Source organism: Pelophylax lessonae, assembly GCF_965119305.1.
Source record: "Pelophylax lessonae genome assembly, chromosome: 5".
In the NCBI taxonomy this organism is placed as follows: domain Eukaryota; kingdom Metazoa; phylum Chordata; class Amphibia; order Anura; family Ranidae; genus Pelophylax; species Pelophylax lessonae.
In genome coordinates this window covers 202112583-202123550 of record NC_138772.1, presented here as the reverse complement: position 1 = coordinate 202123550, position 10968 = coordinate 202112583, and the positions used below count along the sequence as shown (strand labels likewise).

General features: G+C 40.8%; 1 pseudogene across 1 annotated transcript; it reads left to right on the top strand.

Moving 5' to 3' along the window:
- Nucleotides 1–6793: 6793 nt before the first annotated feature.
- On the top strand, nt 6794–8003 carry LOC309556460 (interleukin enhancer-binding factor 2 homolog; annotated as a pseudogene). The gene has a single exon. The product of its transcript is annotated as an interleukin enhancer-binding factor 2 homolog (transcript).
- Nucleotides 8004–10968: the final 2965 nt, after the last annotated feature.

Below are 10968 nucleotides of genomic sequence, written 5' to 3'. Positions count from 1 at the left end.
AGGCTATTGGTAAAAAAAGGAAAAGAAAACTTAGCTCAACCTCATTTTGGAATGCCCCTGTGAGGCGTGGTTGATGTCATGTGCTGGAGTCCATTATTATGTGATTATGAGCCCCTGGCTATTCCAGGAGGCTGCAATGAAGCACAGTGTTGTCACCCACACCTTACTACAGTACTTTTGGGTCTATTACCTGGAAAATATAGGAAAATAGGGGCTGACTTTACAGGTATGCATACTTCTTCCAGGTCTTAGGTGAAAAAAAAAAAACATGTCACCTGCACACTCTGAATCTTCAAATAAAGTATAGAATTGTATTACCACAATAAAATAACTACCTTTGACAGCCAGACTTGTATAAAGTATTCAAAATTTCTACTTGAGTAAAAGTACAAGTGCTCGATCAAAAAGTGACTTAAGTAGAAGTGGAAGTGCTCGCAGAAAAAGTTACTTAAGTAGAAGTACTAAAGTATTCAACATTTTTTTTACTTAAGTATTGCAAGTAGTTTTTTCAAAAAATTTGCTACTTAAGTACTAAAAGTAAAAAGTACCAGTAGTTTTGAAAAAAAATTTCTACTCAAGTACTGAAAGTAGAAGTACAGTAAAACCTTGGTTTGCGAGCATAATTCGTTCCGGAAACATGCTTGTAAACCAAGGCACTCTTATATCAAAGTGAATTTTCCCATAAGAAATAATGAAAACTCAGATGATTCGTTCCACAACCATTTATTCATAAGTCCTTCAGTTTATAGTCTATATACAAAGATTCTAGCAATGTGATAGGTTGTGTAACCATAAAATGTCCATCCACAAGTGGAATGGCAGCCTCCACAAGGGGATTAGAAGCAAAATCCAGCAGGAGCTACAGAGTATAACAGAGAAGAGAGGCGCCTCTAAGTGTAGCAATATGGGGACATTTAATGAAGGTAAAACATTTAGCAACTCACATGGTTGATGATTAAAGAGGCACACCTCTAGTATGCAGGCATCTGGGGTAAAGCTGTCCATATAGACCATCTTCTGAACCACTGGCTCTCACCGATGTCAGCCTGCAATCATGATCTGAAAGCGAGACTTTGAATTGGTCGTGGAGCGCAGAGTGGAAGGGTGTGATGAAGATGGCAGTGCATAGGATGGTCTATGTGGACAGCTTTACCCCGGATGCCTGCATACTTTGATGTGCCTGTTTTAATCATCAACCATGTGAGCTGCTAAATATTGAACCTTCATTAAATGTAACAATATTGCTACACTTAGAGGCGCCTCTCTTCTCTTTTATACTCCGTTGTGACATGACGCTACTTGTATATCAAGACATCACTTGTATATCAAGTCAAAATTTATTTTAAAAATTAGCTTGTCTTGCAAAGCGCTCTCAAACCAAGTTACTCTCAAACCAAGGTTTTACTGTAGAAGTACTGTGTTATGTAGTTATTAAAGAAAGAAGTCAAAAGTTTGAACATCATATTGTTTTTTATTATTTCAAATGATTTATTCAAATGATTAACCTAAAGGACAATCACAATTCCTTAGGCTGTAACTTTTTGTAAACAAAAAACAGATAAAGTATGTCCCTCCCTTCCCCTTTTAAAGCATCCACCTTTTAAAGCCAGGGGTGGTCTCCTTCCTGAGCTTCCTCACTCTCACAGCCAGGCAGATCACTTGAAGTTGAAGGGCCAGGGGTGGAAGGTGGTGTTTTTGGTTCGTCCATCTTTCAGCTGATCAAAAGGCAGAACAGCATGCGCAGTCTTCTTAATCGCGGTTTGATTTGATTTGCGCAATTGATGATGATGTGCCAGGCCAGCTTCATCAAACCTACAACGCTTAAAGTGAAAAATGCATCAAAAACTACTAACAAAGTGGCTGTGCTAAAAATGCTAATAAAGTGCCTGCAATTATATATATATATATATATATATATATATATATATATATATATATATATATATATATATATTCTTCTTGTATTCAAAATCATCGCCCACAGTATCAAAAATAAAGTGACATGTCTGTGCTAAATGCAGTGCAAATTATTCCCACAATGTAAATTTAATTCATATAAAATATATATGACAATACCACAATAAAATAAGTTGTGATTGTGAATAAGTTAGGTGCAAGTTTAAGTGTGTAAACTAAACTTTATAACGAAAAGTCCATAACTGAATTCCAGTGTGAAATCTAAGAAGTGCTTGTCACTTGCTGTCAGATGCTTCCACCTTCCTTCTGTGATCTGCTCAAGTAAAGTGGTGGACTGGATAGCCTCTCTCTCTGCCTCTCACCTTAGTAGCACTGGCACTGCACTGGTTCAAAAAGCTGTCTATATTATTTTCATTATAAGAACTTGTCAGAACATGCTTCCACCACCTGTCCTTCACACTAGTAGTGCTCATTTGCTTTACTCAAGTCAAGTGCCACTGCCAGTGGCCACTGCAGTGCAGGCACAGCCGTACAGGCAGAGGCAGGCCGCAGGAAGCACAGGCCGCACCACAACACAACACTTATGGTCCATGGACCATGGATGGTCGGATAATCATCATAGCCGTCAGTCTCACTCTTCTTGGTTCAAAAAAGCCACCCATGACCCGTGTGTATATAATATATTAATATTTTATATTGATTATTTGATTCTCAAATGGCACATTTGCCATGGCAAGGATTAGGCCCTCTCCACGGTCCACCTCACTCACCTCATAGAGAAGAAGATGAGATAACGAAGAAAATGCTCCGAGTCCTGCTCCCGAGTCCCGCCGCCCGTGTCACAACTCCTCTCAGTAAGGGCCCTAAGGGGTGGAGTCTGAGTGACACACAACACGTCTAGAGGCGGAGACCTCGAGCGGGAAGACGGCAGCACGGCTCCTCCAGTGCGGTCTTAACTTGATGATCATGACAGTGATTCCGCGGGCCGCGGCGCGAGCGAGGCTGTGGGATTGAATTGAGTTGTGCTGCCTACTGCTACACGCTACCTACTACTACTACTAAATTGTGAGTCAGTATATTTTATTTCATTTTTATATATAAAAGCGGTATTGTTGAGCACTACTAGCCACTACTGTAGATCTCCTGGCTGTCACTTTGTCACATGTTGGGGAATCACAGCGGCTCGGCTCCAGAAGTGGCGGGTGTCCCCGTCATCCTGCCAGGGCCGCCAAGAAGTTCATCACCTAATCTTAAATTATTAATATCTTATGAGGAGAGGACCTATGAGATTGAGAATTGAAATAATTAAATATATATGGCTTTTTGAACCAGTGCAGTCAGTGCCAGTGCCACAGTGCCACCCAGACGCTATCCACCAGTGCCACCACCATTAAGTGTGTTGGTCGGTCACTCGAGCACTGAAGGAGGTGGAAGCATCTGACAAGTGAAGTGACACTTTAGATTTGCACACTGGAATTCATTTATGGACTTTTCGTTATAGATAGGTTTACACACTTCAACTTGTTGCACGCACCTGACCTAACTTATTTCATAACTTATTTTATTGTGATTTATTGTCATATTTTATATGAATTGAATTTACTGTTACATTGTGGGAATAATTATTTTCACTGCATTTAGGCTTTAGCACATTCATGTCACTTTATTTTTGATACTGTGTGGAGTGTGGGCAGGGCACTGGGGGCAACAATGATATTATATCGATTGCACAGGCACTTTATTCGCACAGCCAAGTTGTGTTTGTTAGTAGTTTCTTGATGCACTTTAAGCGCTGTAGCACAATTTATTTGTTTGTTTCATATTTTCTTTTTATTGGAAAGATTTGGTATAGCAGCTTTTATTATACACAGCCTTTATTTTCGTATGCGCTGATTTACAAATGACATTATACACATTTTTTTGAGCTTTATGCAACCTGCCATCTACTGTTCTGGCAGTGGTAATTTTTTTAAAAGTAACGAGTAACTATGCAGCACAAAAAAAAAATACTTGAGTAGAAGTATCGAAATCATCGAAAAAATGTAGTGAAGTAAAAGTAGAAGTAGGAGAAAAAAATTCTACTCTAGGAAAGTACAGATACCGCATTTCGGTACTTAAGTACAGTACTTAAGTAGTTCTACTTCGTTACTATACATCTCTGTTGACAGCAATGTTTTAAAGCCACACAGGGCCCCTTTATCAGGTATTACCTTAACCTTTTTGCAGTGTTCACAACTTTTTTTTAGTCGTGGCTCACTTTACAGTTCTGCACAACCTTGAGGCATCCCATTCTAAAATGTAAAAAAAAAAATATATATATATGTTTTTTTCTTAAAGAAGCAGCATCCACACCTGTAGGACACCCACTATTAAAGGTGATTTATTCTTCCAAAGCAAATACACTGTAGCACCCTACAGGTAGGTGCTAGGTAAAGCTATAGTGGGCCTTGTCTGCCTAACAGCAGGGCTGTGATTTATTAGTCAGGGTGTCATAGTTTCCAGGTGTGCCTGCTGAAGGGGGAGTCTCCCCACTGACTCCTGTGAGAGGCTTCTCATAGGGCAGTGGAGGAAACCCAATCAGGGGACACATCCAGGCTTGTAACTACCCCAGAAGGCAGATCATGCTGCAAAGGATTATTGGAGTGGATATAAGTCTAGGGGTGGCACATGACACAATGTCTTTAGCGGGAGCAGAGTCCCAGGAGGGAGAGAACGGCTGTCTCCACTCCTGTCTGAGGAGGAGGATCTCGGTGTACTGCCTGAAGATCCAGAGAGTGCTGAGCTAAGCTGAGGGGATCCGGTGTGCCAAGAACCTGCGAAGAGTCAGAGGGGTCCAGTCCCAGGAAAGCCTACACAGGTCATGAGTACTGAGGATTGCCCCTTGGGGTCTGCCTCAAGTTAGAAGGGACCACTCCGGAAGAGGTTTGGGATCCAGTGCCAGCTAGTGGTGAAAGGGGGTACCTAGGTTGAGGACCCTGAAGTGACAGAGGGGGTACATAGTCAGTGGACCCTGAAGAGCTTAAAGTGTAAAGGGGGCGCCTGTGGTTTGTGCTAGTGCTTATGCTTGTGCTAGTGCACAGTGTGAAGTGTGCCAGTTGAGAGTTACAGCAGTACAGGAACTTACAAGGAGCTTTCTCAGCCAGTGCAGCGCTGGAGGGAGCCATTTAGTGACTCTGAGCTATTGCAGTCTTACAAGTTAAGCAGTTCTACAGTCCTGGATCTTCTGGACTAAAATTGAGGATCCAGCACAGTTTCAGTAATTACACAGTGTTCAATCGTCAGGAAGTGTTGGCTAGCGTCGGCTGGCGTCAAGACAGCTCTAACAGGCATTTTTGCAAGAAAAGTCCCACAATTGTATCTAGTTGAGCCTAAAGGAGAATCCCACTCATTCCCTTCTCCCATCCCCTTAAATACAAAAAAAACAACAAAACAAAGATGCCGGAGTTGTCAATGTCTCAGTGCTCACACCCAGGGCCGCAGCTCACAAGGGCTGGAGGGGTAACCGTTACCGATGGCAGACCCACATCAGGCCACAGGCCTGGAAAAACCTGCTACAACACCTTTGCACACTGGTACTGACTAGTATTCCAATGTTTCTTGCCTTCACTCAGCTAATGCGACCCCGGTACTGATGGAGAGGGGCAAACAAGGATGTTGTGCAGTCACCAACGTTCTCCTCATCAACTGACAACATCACTAGTTGTAATGGACATTGGCAGCTGGAAGATTGTAATGGTGCACAATTAAATCCTGTGGGTTTATGTAAGTAAAAGGCAGGCTAGATACACCCACTGGCTTGTGTAAACTTTTTGAGCCATTTTTAAGCATTTGCCAAAGCACCCCTGCAGACACCTGAAGGCACCCAGTTAGAAAAAGGCTGAGTGACAGGTGATATATACTATAGGAAAGTGTGTATGTACTAAGTGTGTACATATTCAGATATCATGGGTGATATATACAGTATTATAGGTGAGCCTATTTCAACCAGGGTGCCCAGGCATCCTGAGGTGCCTTCACATGTGTTCAGGGGTGACTCAGCAAAATGCCTACAAATAGCCAGCAATTGCCCAAAAATTGCATACAGGCCAGCAGGTGGGTCAAGCTTGTAGGCAGGCAGCAGGTGTAGATATGTTGTTTGTCACGTCCTCCATGTTTAACTTGCTGTGTGCACAGGTGCCTTAAGTTGTCTTCAGGAGTTCCTTGGCAAAATGGCAAAAAATTGCCCAAAATTGTATGTAAGCCAGCGGGTGAGGCTTAGATACAATTTTTGGACAATTTTTAGCCATTTTGTCAAGGCCCTTCTGAAAACACCTGAAGGCACCTGGGAACCGTGGTTCAAAAAGGCTTGCTTATTGAACCAAGTCAGTCAATGTTCTTGCCAGACAACTAGTGTCTTCAGAAGAGAAATTGCAATGACAGCCCCCAAGTGTCTCATTTAGAATTCATTGAAGGGTGCATTTGACCTGCAGTTGTCCTCTTTCTGACCTGCATTTTTATTGCTTCAAGCAAGTTTTGAAATTTCGGAGATTTTTATGGAAATGCAAAACCTGTTTCAGGCAAACAAAAGCCCTTTGGCAGAGGCCCTAAACATCCTTTAGAATGCTGGAACATGAAGTGCTAGAAAAAGTCCCCCCATTATACAAATTATGTTTTTGCTTCATTAGGTTACATGGATAATACTAATTAATCATTGACTCAAAATTCTATATTCTAGCCACAAAGGATTTACATAAAATTTACTCTGGTTCACACTGTGCTTAGACGTCAGCAGGACATTATTATCAAAACAATATTTTTCTTGATTTAGTGTCGCTGCCTCAAGGGTTGAGTGGGTGTTCATTGTCCTGGAGTGTGTAAAGAAACTTCCATCGGAAACATGAGGGGAGAAAGAGGCTGCGGAAGATGAAGATGTTTTTTTATCCAGAGTTGGACCTGGCACTGGATTCAGGCCCTTCGTCCCACACTTTCCATTGGATTTTCAAGTGTGTGAAATGGCGTTCCCCAGCGTCAAGCCCGCCCTGGATGATGCCCCATTCAGTGAATCCCTATTTAAACTAAACTAAGACCTCACAACAACATCTGCTGAGTAGGCCTCTTTCTTTTCACTAGTAACAAAAATCAACAATGTCTTGGATAATCTGATTGTGGCCCTAGGAAACTTTGAAGTGCAAATTGAAGAGGTGCAACAAGTTGGCTCATACAAGAATGGAACAATGACCAGTGGGCACAATGTGGCAGATCTGGTCGTCATCCTAAATATTCTCCCCACATTGGAAGCTGTTGCAGCCCTCGGAATAAAAGTAGTTGAAACCCTCAGAACACAGGCATCCTGAAGTATTACAAGTACTCTGAAGTATTTTATTTGACCGTGAAAATCCTGATTATCAACATCCCTCCAAACCTGAGGAAGTTGGATCCCGAGCTGCACTTGGTCATTAAGGTGCTGCAGAGCGCTCTGGCTGCTGTCCGACATGCTCGCTGGTTTAAAGAGAATGCCTCCCATTCCACCGTGAAGGTTTTGATCTGATTGCTGAAAGATTTGCAATAATGATTCCTGGGCTTTGAACTCCTCACCCCCTGGATTCTGGACCTCTTGGCTCATTATGAACAACCCCTCATGAAGCCTCAACCACCCGGTCATGAACAACCCCTCCATGAAGCCCCTGGCTCTTAATGTTGCATACAGGCAATGCCTCTAGATCCTGGCTGCTGCCCTATTCCTCCCAGACTCTGTAGGGATCACCAATCCTTGTGAGAGTGGAAACTTCAGAATTCACACAGTAATGACTCAACACCTGGAACAGCAGGACATGGAATATTGCACCGCTCAGACATTGGTCCGCATCCTGTCTCATGGAGGATTCCGCAAGATCCTTGGTCTGGAGGGTGATGCAAGTGTTCTGGCAACAGAACTAACAACCTGGGATGGTGTTATTGTGACTCCATCAGAGAAGGCCTTTGAGAAACCTCCAGACAAGAAAGAGGGCGAAGAGGAGGAGAGCCATGAGATCCTTAAAAGAAAGATGGAAGAGCCGCTATTCTTAAAAGAAACACTACATCCTCTAAGAATGACCCTTGATCTCTGAATGGGGGATGATTGGTTGGTTGATAGCTCTGCCCCCTCCATTCATAGATACCTCATTCATAAGATAGAGGTGAAAAGTTTTTATGTAGCAGACCTTTACTGTGTGTATTGGTTTTTGATCATCCTATGGAAGAGTTACGATTAGTAAAATTATGAGAAAAAAAAAAACCGAACTGTCTCTTTTGTAATACTTTTCTAAATGGAAATAATTTACATGTACAGGAGACACATTATGCAAAGCTCAGAAGAGCAGCGATGGGTTCCAATGTCATCCCCCCATACGCAAAAGCATTCATGAATATGATAGAAAAATATTTTCTTTATGGTAATGTTCTCTTTAAGGAGAACTGCAAGTGTTGGTATCGTTTTATAGATGATGTGTTTGCGGTGTGGGGGGACGGACATGGATACCCTGTTACTATTTAATGGATATTTTAATTTTTAGTACCAGGTTTGGAGTTTAACATTAACATCAGCCAGGAGAAAATTCAATTTTTAGACACCTGTTTAACGATCAAAAGAGGTTCTGTTTGTAGTGATCTTTATGTTAAACCAACAGACCGTAATCAGTTATTGTACTATAAAAGCTTTCATCCCCCTGGGGTTTTTAGATCAATCCCCAAAGGCCAGTTAACTCGAGTAGGAGAATTGTGAGTGATCCAACTGAACAGGAGAAACGTTTAGAAGAAATGGAGGATAAACTGGTGAGAAGGGGTTATCCTAGACAGGTATTTAGGATGCAAAGAAAAGACACTATGGATAGACATATAAGAATAGGGACAGAGAGGAGACTTTAGTTTGTCTCACAGTACAATCCCCACTCTAGAAGGGTACATTATATCATTGAAAAACATTGGTCTATCCTTAGGGATAACTATCCACAAAATTTGAAATTTAAAAATTTCCCCACACAGTCATTTTGAAAAGGGAGAACTACGTATAAAAGATTGGTCAAATCTGACCAATATCAGCATAAGACTAATATTACTAGAACCTTTTTAGAACCCCCTAATAATGGATCCTATCCCTGTCTCAGCTGTAGTCAATGCAGTTCTATGATAAAAGGAAAATGTTTAAATCATCCACATCGTGCTATGAACATAGAGATTTAGGGATACCACACTTGCCAATCATCATTCCTTATTTATATCATTAAATGTCTATGTGGCCTTTTGTATGTGGGAGAGACAACACAGAAAGTAAAGGACCGTATAGCTAGACACAAATATTCCATACCTGATAAATTAACTCATTTACCGTTAGCAAGGCATTTTGTTGAAATGAAACATACGGTGGCACGACTTCGCTTTATGGTTATAGATGCGGTTCCCCATAATAGATGGGGGATAATTGAGAATTAAATTTAGGAAGACATGAGGTCCAGTGGATACATTGTCTGGACACATACAGCCCAAGAGGTTGAACTCAGACTTTGATTTTTACATCTCGTTCTATAAAGATTTTTTCCTACAATTACTCTTGACTTATGTTTTTCCCTCTTTTCAGGATTAATTAGTTTAATGGTAATAGATATCCAAAATATTTATAGGGTAGACAATGTCCGATTTTTCGTATTTTTTATATTTTTGATGTACTTAATTGCTAAGTAAATGTATATTTTTTTGGTATTAGTTTTATTTCAGAACAACCTCTTTATAGACCGTGGAGTGTGAACTCAGCACATCCAGCCCTCACTTAGTATAATAGAATCAGATGTTTCTTTATTTTGATAAATAATTCTTAATTGCCCAATATGTTCCTTTTATAAGATGATTATACTGTATATTAAAAATGAAAATAGTTTGCGATTGTATATTTCTATCCGAGGAAGAGTGTGAACGACTATAGCTGGAATCTGTTGCTATGGAACATTTTGATATTTGAATATTTGTGCATATTTTTTCTTGAATTTTTCAATAAATTTCAAGTGCAGCAATCCCGGACTTACAGTATTTCTCTATATGTGGCCTGTGGGAGGGCCTGATTGCATGCACAGACATCTAAGTGCTGTTCACCTCACCTGTATACCTTTTTCTGATGAAATAAAAAATAGGAAAGGTGATACATCAGGATGTACTCACAGCTGTAAAGTAATATGAATTTCCACTACAGTAACGGTTCATTCACACTGCGTTTTAATGCAGCACCTATTGGGAGGCACAGTGCAGTGGGATCGTTCGCACAGTTCACTTTTTTTTTTTTTACCAACTTTATTGAAATGTTTAGAAGGGGGGATAGGTGGGGCTTTAAATGAGGCAATGACTGGGTAGAGTCATATGCCTCCATCCCTTGTACAGATAAAGGAGGAGGGAGATTTGGGACTTTAAATAAAGCACACGGCTATAAGGTGATAAAAAATCAATGTATAATATCATGTTTATTAATACATATACACATATTGATTTGTAACAGAATACAGTGAATAAATAGTATTGCTCATTAATAACACATAGTACATGTACAGTATCTCACAGAAGTGAGTACACCCCTCACATTTTTGTAAATACTTTAATATATCTTTTCATGTGACACACAGAAGAAATTACACTTTGCTACAATGTAAAGTACTGAGTGTACTGCTTGTATAACAGTGTGTATTTGCTGTCCCCTCAAAATAACTCACACAACCAATAATGTCTAAACCGCTGGCAACAAAAGTGAGTACACCCCTAAGTCAAAATGTCTAAATTGGGCACAATTAGCCATTTTCCCTCACATGTATCATGTGACCCATTAGTGTTACAAGGTCTCAGGTGTAAATGGGGTGCAGGTGTGTTAAATTTGGCGTTATCACTCTCAATCTCTCATACTGGTCGCTGGTAGTTCAACATGGCACCTCATAGCAAAGAACTCTCTGGATATCTGAAAAAAAAAGAACTGTTGCTCTACATAAAGATGACCTAAGCTATAAGAAGATTGCCAAGACCCTGAAACTGAGCTGCAGCACGGTGACCAAGACTATACAG